We start from the raw sequence: 10,588 nt of genomic DNA on the forward strand, positions 1-10,588 counted from the left end.
AGCCTACAGCACCCGGTATTCCCAGGTGGTCTCCCATCCAAGTACTAACCAGGCCTGACCCTGCTTAGCTTCTGAGATCAGACAAGATCAGGCATGTGCAGGGTAACAGTTGATGTTGGGGGCTAAACTGCAGGCATTCAGTGGCAAGCCATGCACCCTGTGCTCAGGAAATAATAATAATAATAACTTTATTTTTACCCCGCCTTTCTCCCCGAAGGGACTCAAGGCGGCTTACAACATATTAAAAACAATTTAAAAACAGATAAAAACATATTAACACATCATAAAAAAACAGCAGAAGGCCTGTTTAAACAGAAGGGTCTTCAGGCCTTGCCGAAAGGTCTCAAGAGAGGGAGCCATTCTTAAGTCAAGGGGAAGGGAGTTCCATAGCATTGGTGCCACTACTGAGAAGGCCCTATTTCTTGCAGCCGCCCCACGTACCTCCCTAGGCGGCGGCACTTGTAAAAAGGCCTTCTCTGATGACCTGAGAGGGCGAGCCGGATTGTATGGGAGCAGGCGATCTCTAAGATCTAAGCACCCTTGAGCCTCCTTAACACCATATCACATCTGGGAGGAAACTGGCATGCTGCAGTAGCTCTTTGTCTTGTGGGTCCAATAATCATGAAGGACTGTATAGGAGCTCAGGGACACAGTTGCAGGGCTACAGCTGCTGCAGAAGTTTGTTTTGGTGCACACAGGACACTGTCCATTCTAGTGTGACTCCAACTACAATGATGTTAATTTTCTGCAATGATTTGCTATACTTCAAAGATTTTAGAGAGACTAAGGAGTTTGTTTGGTTTTCCATTTTACTTTAGCTAGCTGCCAATCCCGTATGGCTGGGTAGACCTGGGCTCTGCACCAAGAAGCCTGGTAGACCTGGGCTTCAAAGACTATTATGGCTGTCAGTACCCTCCCCCTGCCCTATTTTGGGCAGTAGCGTCTGCTTGGACACCCTGTTGTGCCTTCTGAGACACCAGGCGAGAGATGTGGCTGCCCAGAGAGTCCTGGTGCCCAGATCCACTGGAAAAGAGCGCAGTGCGGAGGCAGTAAACTCTGGTCTGAACAGGGACCGATTTTTTGATACTCAGCGGTTGCAAGTTTGGCAATTGCTAATCTAGATAAAGACACAGGTAGAGACAAAAAGATGGTAGCCAGAGTGGAAGGAAGCACATGTGCATCCTTATAATCTAGTAGAGGTTTTCCAGAATTTCCAACTAGGTTCTTTCTCACTCCTACATGAAGATGTCAAGGAGTGACTCTGGAACTTTATCCTGGCAATGGAACCTGCAGCCAAAGCATGTGTTCTACCGCAGAGCTATTTCTCTAACCCAGATCTTTGCCTCTAGCCTTCCATCCATCTCCCAGGAGCTGCAGGGCCCAATCAGAAACATTTTTGCAGGGGGGCTATGGAGGAATGGTGCAATGAGCCACTGCACAGCCAATCAGAGAGGGTCACAAAACAGTCACAAGACACTGAGGTCGCCCTACTCTGATTGGCTGGCCCCCGTATATATGGGGGCAGGAACAGACACCAAGTGTGGGTTGCTGTGGTGGAGTTTCTGCATGTCATGCTGCTGGTTTGTTCTGTGACTTGGATTGCTTATCGTGACTACCTTGCTGTATTCCTGACTTTTGGACCATTTGACTGACTACTCTTCTGCCTGCTCCTTACCAATACATGCTTCTGTACTTAACAAGCCGGTGTCTGTGTCTTTGGCTCTGTTTGGGACCGCTTGCTTCCTGTGCTACCTCTCTATGCTCCCGTGCCACTCTGCAACCGGGCAAGCAAGGGCCATCCTCCCCTTCGGACCCGACACAGACGTTATATCTCGATGGTAGAATGGCAGCAGTCAAAACGTGCACTTGAAAAGCACATGGGAGTGAATGGACCAGATGGAGCTAAGCATATTTTAATATAATATTGCATATGTAATATTGCATATATAAGCCTACCAACAAAATATGCAGCTTACATTTAAAAAGTAAATAGTTACACAACCACTTGTTTTAGTGACTGTGAAATGAGGTAGTAAAAAATGATGCTTTAATTTTTGGTTTCGAAAGAAAGAACAAATTCAAAATGTCCATTGCAAAGCATTGTTGCGTGTATTTGACAGGACTGTAGATTATGGTAGCATGCGCGGGGGGCCCTTAGGCTTGGTGCTCAGTTGGGAGCAATTGGCTTAAAGCCGTCCCTGTAATCTCCTTTACCTTGGAGGAAGTGGAGAGAGGAAGCATCAAGCAGATCTCTGGACGACCTCCTGCCCTGGGGGGAGGAGAGTACTCATAAGTCATTGCCCTTCCCCATACCTGTTCTTAAATGTCCACATATTTGCCCCAAGCACAGACAGTCACCCATTTCCTGGATACCCAAAGGGAGACATGAATCAACTCTTGCTTAAGACATCGCTGTGTTTGTATGTCTTCTGTGGATCTCCCCTTGCAACCAGAAAAAGCAGTACAAGTTGAACCTCTGCCTGCAGCAACCGAGTCATTCTGTGAACTGGAAGCTGGTTTCAACCACAAGACACTGAGTGTCCATCTGTGCCACCCATTGAAGCCCCACTGGGCACAAAACCTGCCCGCTGAGACTGACTGTGTGTTGCTGCATTTGTTCATAAACCATCAGCTCTGCAGAACAGGTTTTTAATTCATCTGCCAGGTAAGAGGGAGGTCAGTCCTGCCACATCGCCATGGGGCTCTTCGCGGGTTCGAATGTGCTTATTCAGCATGCTCAGCACCCATGTGCAATCTGCACAGATCCGACAATCCATATGCACATTCTGAAAATCCATGTGGTACAGGCCTACCTGGATCATTCCACTTGAAAATGCAGCAGGGAAAATGACACGTTTTGGTTCGGGCCTATATATGATGGGTCAGCAATCCAGAATGCTCGCTGGCCAGACTTTTTGCAGCTCCATCTCTTGCAGCTCATTCTGTTCAGACAAAGGTTCAAGAGGCCTCTTGACGTTTCCTTTCTCTCCCCGTAGGGCATTCAAAGCAGACTACAAGCATAACATGACATTTAAAATAAAACAAACATTAAAATCTCCTTTAAAAAAAGACAACCTTAAAAAAATCCCATTAAAAGCAAAAAAACAAAAAACCAGCATCAGTCAATAATTAAGGCAGGAGGTCTGGTCTAGAGGGTAGAGCCTCCATTTGCCTGAAGATTAACATCCACAAGGTCGCCAGTTCGAGGCCACCGGCACTGTGCGACCTTGAAGCAGCTGGCAAGCTGCAGCTGAGCTGTTCCATCTGCTCGGAGCGTGGGAGGATGGAGGCCAGAATGTGAAACCAGATCGGAGTGTAACACCTTGAATATGTAGTGGTTCTTGAAAGAAAGAACCTTCTTTCAAATTGTAAAAATCCCTGCGTGGATTTAATAAGCCTGCCTATGTAAACCGCCTTGAATAAAGTCTTGAATAAAGACCAAGAAAGGCGGTATATAAATACTGTATATTATATTATATTATTAATAATTAAGAAAAGGGCAGGCCTATAAGGGCAGCCTAGAAGCCCAACTATAGTTAAAAGCCCTGGACTCAGAAGGCCAATCTAAACAAAAGGCAGTGTACCTGAAGGAGGGGCCGAGAACAAGAAGTGACCAATCTTCCTTCTAATTTTCCGGGGGGGGGGGGGAGGAGCATGTAGAGCCCTATGATAGTTGAGAGGGAAACAGCTGTGAAGCTGAGCAACTTATAGGGGAAGCTGGTGGTGATCCAGTCTCACCCCTCTCTCTTGGGTGGTCAGTGAAAGGACAAGTCAGCAATGTCAGCCAGCAATTTCTGAGGGACATATATGTTGGCAACCTTCAGTCTCGAAAGACTATGATATTGCGCTCTGAATGGTGGTTCTGGAAGAGCGTCTAGTGTGGCTGAAAAGGCCAATTCAGGAGTGACAATCCCTTCCACACCGGGAGCAAGTGCAGTCTGTCCCTGGTCTGTCTCCCTGGCTATGGGCCTTCCTTCTTTGCCTCAGACTGTTGGCCAAGTGTCTCTTCAAACTGGGAAAGGCCATGCTGCACAGCCTGCCTCCAAGCGGGCCGCTCAGAGGCCAGGGTTTCCCACCTGTTGAGGTCCACTCCTAAGGCCTTCAGATCCCTCTTGCAGATGTCAAGGACAGAAACAAGACATAATTTGAGACTAAAACTGAAATGGAAGCTAAGAGGAAGAACAGGCAGCCATCAGCACCCAGCAGTACCAAAAGTTGCCGAAAGCACATTACCTGTTGTGTGTGAAGGTGCATCCTACTTTCTAACTCCACCCAGAGTTGGACCTGTTGATTTGTAAACCAAGCAGACATTACAAAGATACTGTCAACCTCCTGTGATCTTTAATCCCAAGGAAGCCAGAATGCAGGTAACATTGCACCCCTGGAACTTCTCACCGCTTGGGGAAGTGGAGCATGAGCAAATGGAGAAATAAGTAAACTCCCTGCACATGTCAATCACATCCAAGAGGGTGTCATAAGATCATAAAAAAGGCCATGTTCGCTGAGATCAAGGGCTCATCTAGTGCCTTCCCGTGGAGGACATCCTCCTTCCTGTGGAGACTAACTAGATTCCTCAGAAACCCACTGGCAGAACATGGGCAAAAGCATGCTACAGCATGAGAGGGGTGGGGGTGTTCAGTATACACCCCCATGTGCAACATCAAACATGATCGGCACTTTCCAGTTCAAAGAAAGAGCACTAATGGTTGGAGGTGATTTTGGATTTGCTGGCAAGTCTTGTACTATGTACAATTAGCACCCTCTAATGGTCCTCAGACAAATGACCCAATGGCTGATTTTATATGAAGCATTTTTTAAAAGCCATTTGGTTTTTTATCCTGTTGGAACATCAGTTTCTCTTTTGTGGCTATTATTAGCATATGGGACACAGTGGCAAGATTGTGAGCCCCTCAGGAAGAGGGGAACCAGAGCAGAAGAGGAAGTGTGGAACAGAAGAGCCGTGGGCTAGAGTGTCTCCAGTCCTCCACATTTCGTCTTCCAGGCCATTCCCTATTTTTCTGTTTGACTCCAGAGGGTAAGAGGAGAAGGAGCAGCCTTCACAGCACAGGGGTGTCAAACATAAGGCCCGGGGGCCGGAGGCGGCCCCCAGAAGCTTTTTATCTGGCCCTCAGGTTCTCAGCTGCTGAGCAGTGCTGAGGTGTTACTGCTGAAATGGTAGCCCACCTGAAAATTGGGCTTTCCCATATCATGAAATACGATCAAATTTGACATATTTTCTCTTCTGTCATTTGCAGTTAATGAGCTTCTATATGAGAACAAGGTGCTGCTTTCTGGCCATCAGCTGCTTAGTGATGTCACTTTCTGCTTAATGACATCACTTCCAGCCCTCAGCAGGTGCCCTGAATGCTTTGGCCCTCTGTATGCAATGAGTTGGACACCCCTGAACTAGCATCCCATGTGGTAAGAGGAGGGCGCACCATTTGGTTCACTGCTTTGCACAAGGGAAAGTCTTGGCCTGCCCCCATTCAGGATGTTTGAAGTTTAATCTAGTTTTCCTTCTCCCTATGAGTTGAAACCCTTGGCCCTTCCTATCCTTGCAGACACGGTGACCAATTAAGAGTTTCACGCTCCCAGCTTGCTTGATTGCTTAAAAATAATTTCTAGCTATTCTCCCATCATCTTCTCTGATTGTTTGCATCCGTATTCATTTTCAAACTGCCTTGTAAACCTGCCGCCTTCCCAGAGTCACTACGTGACCTACTGGTGTCTCAGGAATGTTGCCGTACCGCAGAATCCCTGCCTGTAATGACCATTGCCATTTCCCATCTGCAATTAAAAAGCAGCACAGTTGATTCTCTGCCGGTGATGCTCTGTGAAATCAGCGCCAATTATAGCATACGTTCAACCACAGAAGGCCCCGGCGCGTAAAGTATAACCCACACTGACCCATTCCTTGGCCGTCTGCTACATCTATCTGCCCACAAAGCTGCACCAAGCCAGGACGGAGGGTGTGGACTTGAGAGATGGGGCAAGTGATAATGACAGATCAGGAGGCGTCCCCCACGGTCAGTAAACGCCACATGTCACCCTAAGAAAACCACTGCTGGGTCAAGGGCAGGTTAAAAGCATGTGCCACGCAGAAAGCCCAATCCTGACTTAGCTGAGATCTTGGCTGGGCTGCTGGCAAGATAAGGAATTGTTGGAAGTTACCCTCAACAGACAAGACTATTTCCTTGTGCTTTGTGTCATCAGGCTGGTAAGAGTAGTGTGCATTTTGTGCAGGGTGTAATTTGTAAAGGTGTGGGAGAGTGGAGTGCAAGCCTGCCTAGATATTCCATTCTGGGACTTGGAAGAACTTTTTCCAAATCAGGTAAGGGGGGGGAGGGGGGAGACAATGACAAACACTTGTGGCTGCTCAATTCTTGGTGCAAGGAACTCTGAGCATGCTCAGGGAGACCCTCTCCTTTGTGTGTTCCAGCACTCAAATGAAAATGAAGCAGCTGCTTGTGTTAAGACTTCATTGAAGGCAGAGCCACAGGGGGATATCACTTATTTATTTATTATATTTTTCAAATTTTTATGCCGCCCTTCCTCCAAAGAGCTCAGGGCGGTGTACGCAGCTGCTCCCTTTCTTTTGCCCTCACAACAACCCTGTGAGGTTGGTGAGGCGGAGAGAAAGTGACTGGCCCAAGGTCACCCAGGAAGCTTCATGGCTGAGGGGGGTTTTGAACCTGGATCTTCCAGGTCTACCTCCCTAATCACTACACCATCCTGGCTCACTTGGGGGGGGCAGTGGGCCCAGTGGGGCTGTAGCCACTGGAGATGGGTGGGTGGAGAGGTTGTGAGGCCTTGACCCTTGAGAGATATTCCAGGCTCCTCCTTGGATATTTGCTTTCATTTTTTAAACATGTGCCTTGTGAACAGAAGGCCTCCTTTCCAAGTTAGAATAAGAAGAAGACAAGATACAGAACCTTAGTAAACCCTATGTAGTTATGGGATAGTATTGCCTACTGGTTGGAGGTGTTGCTTATATAAACATTACAGTACGTAGGGTCTCTAAGTCAGTGATTTTCAATCTTTTTCATCTCATGGCACTAAAATTGTCAAGGCACACCATCGGGTTTTTGATAATTGCCAAGGCACACCATGCTACCAGTGGGGGGCTCACATCCCCATTGGCCCTACTAATAAACGTCCTTCTCCCAAATTCCTGTGGCACACCTGTGGACCACTCGCGGCACACCGATGTGCCACGGCACAGTGGTTGAAAATGGCTGCTCTAAGTCCTGATGCCTTTTAATCATACGTATTTCATTTCCTCCCTTCTGCAGGAAACGCCTTTAGTGAGGCCTTCAGCCACATCGCACTCTGCCTTTTCCAGGACATAGGCATGGCGTGGCTGGCCATTGTAATACTCCTTGTGTCTACTGGTGAGTGTGTTTGCAACAGACAAGGGTACACAGCTTTGATTAGATGTCAATGTCACTTTGATGTGAACACCTTGCTCTTTGCATTCTGATAGACCCAAACATAGTATTGCAGTGGTTCACACCCCTCCATTAGCCAAGTGGGAGGAGGTTCCAAGGGCTTAAACTGCTTCTCCATGACCCTCCCCAATGACACCCCTGCTCCTATCCTTTTTCGAGGTTCTCCAATCCCAGGCTTTCGATCATATACGTTGTCTGACGTGTCTTGTAGTGTGCGGCCAAGAAGAGGAGCGGATCATTGGAGGGTATCCTTGCCTCCCTCACTCTCAACCCTGGCAGGCTTATCTGAGAGGACAGTACATCTGTGGGGGGACTTTGATCCATCCATCCTGGGTGGTCACTGCCGCACACTGCTTTGGTGGGTGAGTCTGTGCTAAAATGTCATCTATGATGCTGCCTTCATTGCTTCCTCCAGCCCAGCTTTTCCTGCTTCCGCTGACAGCACGTCTCCCAGGGCTCAGGCAGAGGCCATGCATCTTTCCATGAGACTAACAGATAGACAGGCATCGCCATCTCGTGGAGAGACTTTGCACACCACTCTTTGCCAAGATCCCAGTGGTACCTGAAAAAACACACTATGCACTACTCGTGGTATTCCATGGAACTGACTCCCAGGAAAATACATATAGGATTATAACCTTAGGGCACAATTCCATCCAACTTTCCAGCCCTGATGCAGCCATGCCAATGGGGTGTGCCTTGCATCTGGTGGTGGTGGGGGCAGTCACAGAGGCCTCCTCAAGGTAATAATAATAATAACAGCAACAACAACAACAACAACAGGTATTTATATACCGCCTTTTCTTGGTCTTTATTCAAGATTTTATTCAAGGCGGTTTACATAGGCAGGGTTTATTTAAATCCCTTATTAAATAGGGATTTTTACAAATGAAAGAAGGTTCTTTCTTTTAAGAACCACTACATTCAGGTGTTTCATTCCGATCTGGCTTCACATTCTGGCCTCCATCCTCCCACGCTCAGAGCAGATGGAATAGCTCAGCTTCAGCTTGTCAGCTGCTCCAAGGTCGCACGGTGCCGGTGGCCTCGAACTGGCGACCTTGTGGATGTTATCTTCAGGCAGACGGAGGCTCTACCCTCTAGACCAGACCTCCTGCATTCGTTCCTATACCTCAGGGCTGCATCGTGGCTGGAAAGTCGGATAGGATTGGGCCCTTAGTCTTTCATAATTCGATGTAAAGCTTCAAAGAGCATCAGGGTTGGCCTGTATACTTTGTCAACCATACATTGAATTGCAGGGCTGGCTTTAAGCCAGTTGAACCAATTGCTCCCAGTTGGGCCATGTGCCGTAGGGGGGTCCTGTGCTAGGGTAATCTAGTCTTGTCAAATACATATTTTGTTTATAGGCTTACTTGTATGCAATTTTATATTAAAATGTGCTTAGATTCATTTGGCCCATTAACTCACGTGCGCTTTTTAAGCGCACATTTGGACTGCGCTTCCATTCCATCATAGAGATATTAACGCCAAAATAACCGAGAGATTTATTTCTATCTCTAAGATTCTACAGACCTTGGCTGTGAACCTGCCCCTCCCCCCAAATGTTTCCAGTTAGGCCCCACAAGTCCCAAGGCCGGCTCTGTAGAATTGTCACAAGAGTGTAGGGCCATTCACAGATTTGGCTGTATCCAGGTACAGAAGATCTTTATCCAAGTCTGCCTGTCTGTATGCAGGAATGCATTTCTGTGTGAATGGCTGTACCTGGGTTCATATTTACGCACCAATCATTCATATACTTGTATTTACACAGATTGTACCTGCATCAGTGGTGTAGCTAAAGAGGTGCAAAGCACTAAATTTTGCAGAGAGCCTCATCGCAGCATGCAAGGGATCCCCCCCACCCCTTCGGAGCCATTCCAGGGGGTGGGAGCAAAATGGAGGCGTTCGCCACTGTTTTGCTCCTGCCACCTGGAATGGCTTTGGAAGAGGAGGGGTCCCTTGGGTGGACAGGTCGATGAAAGTGTCGACCCAATGTGCGGCGGCAGTGAAGAAGGCCAATTCTATGCTTGGGATCATTAGAAAAGGTATTGAGAACAAAACGGCTAATATTATAATGCTGTTGTACAAATCGATGGTAAGGCCACACCTGGAGTATTGTGTCCAGTTCTGGTCGCCGCATCTCAAAGAAGACATAGTGAAAATGGAAAAGGTGCAAAAGAGAGCGACTAAGATGATTACTGGGCTGGGGCACCTTCCTTATGAAGAAAGGCTACGGCGTTTGGGCCTCTTCAGCCTAGAAAAGAGACGCCTGAGGGGGGACATGATTGAGACATACAAAATTATGCAGGGGATGGACAGAGTGGATAGGGAGATGCTCTTTAGACTCTCACATAACACCAGAACCAGGGGACAGCCACTAAAATTGAGTGTTGGGTGGGTTAGAACAGACAAAAGAAAATATTTCTTTACTCAGCTTGTGGTTGGTCTGTGGAACTCCTTGCCATAGGATGTGGTGATGGCGTCTGGCCTGGACGCCTTTAAAAGGGGATTGGACGAGTTTCTGGAGGAAAACTCCATTACAGGTTACAAGCCATGATGTGCATGTGCAACCTCCTGATTTTAGAAATGGGCTATGTTAGAATGCCAGCTGCAAGGGAGGGCACCAGGATGAGGTCTCTTGTTATCTGGTGTGCTCCCTGGGGCATTTGGTGGGCTGCTGTGAGATACAGGAAGCTGGACTAAATGGGCCTTTGGCCTGATCCAGTGGGGCTGTTCTTATGTTCTTATGGACATCAGGGTGAGACTTTCTACAAAATCTGGTGTTATGCACCCCCTCTAGCTATGCCACTGACCTGCATTTAATTAAATGCGTGTATTTCATCCAGTGAAACTGACTAAATCCACTTAGACCTGATTCATTCAATCAACCCAGCTGCAGATTAATGATGATTGTACACGGTGTACCCAGGTATAAATGTGAGCACAGCCATTAGGCTCTTTCTTTCTTTCTTTCTTTCTTTCTTTCGCTGTCCAGCCAAGTCTGTCAAAGTTAGACCTTTTTTAGACTAGGGTCCCTTACCACTCCATGGTTTCCCTCTCTCCTATCACCTAGCAACATCATTGTGCGCCTGGGGGAGCATGACCTGTCCACCTGGGAAGGAGGGCAGCAGTTACGGAACGTG

General features: G+C 47.6%; 1 pseudogene; it reads right to left on the bottom strand.

Moving 5' to 3' along the window:
• On the bottom strand, positions 1-120 carry LOC136661768 (5S ribosomal RNA; annotated as a pseudogene).
• Positions 121-10,588: the final 10,468 nt, after the last annotated feature.

This window comes from Tiliqua scincoides, chromosome 10, assembly GCF_035046505.1.
Source record: "Tiliqua scincoides isolate rTilSci1 chromosome 10, rTilSci1.hap2, whole genome shotgun sequence".
Classification (NCBI taxonomy): Eukaryota; Metazoa; Chordata; class Lepidosauria; order Squamata; family Scincidae; genus Tiliqua; species Tiliqua scincoides.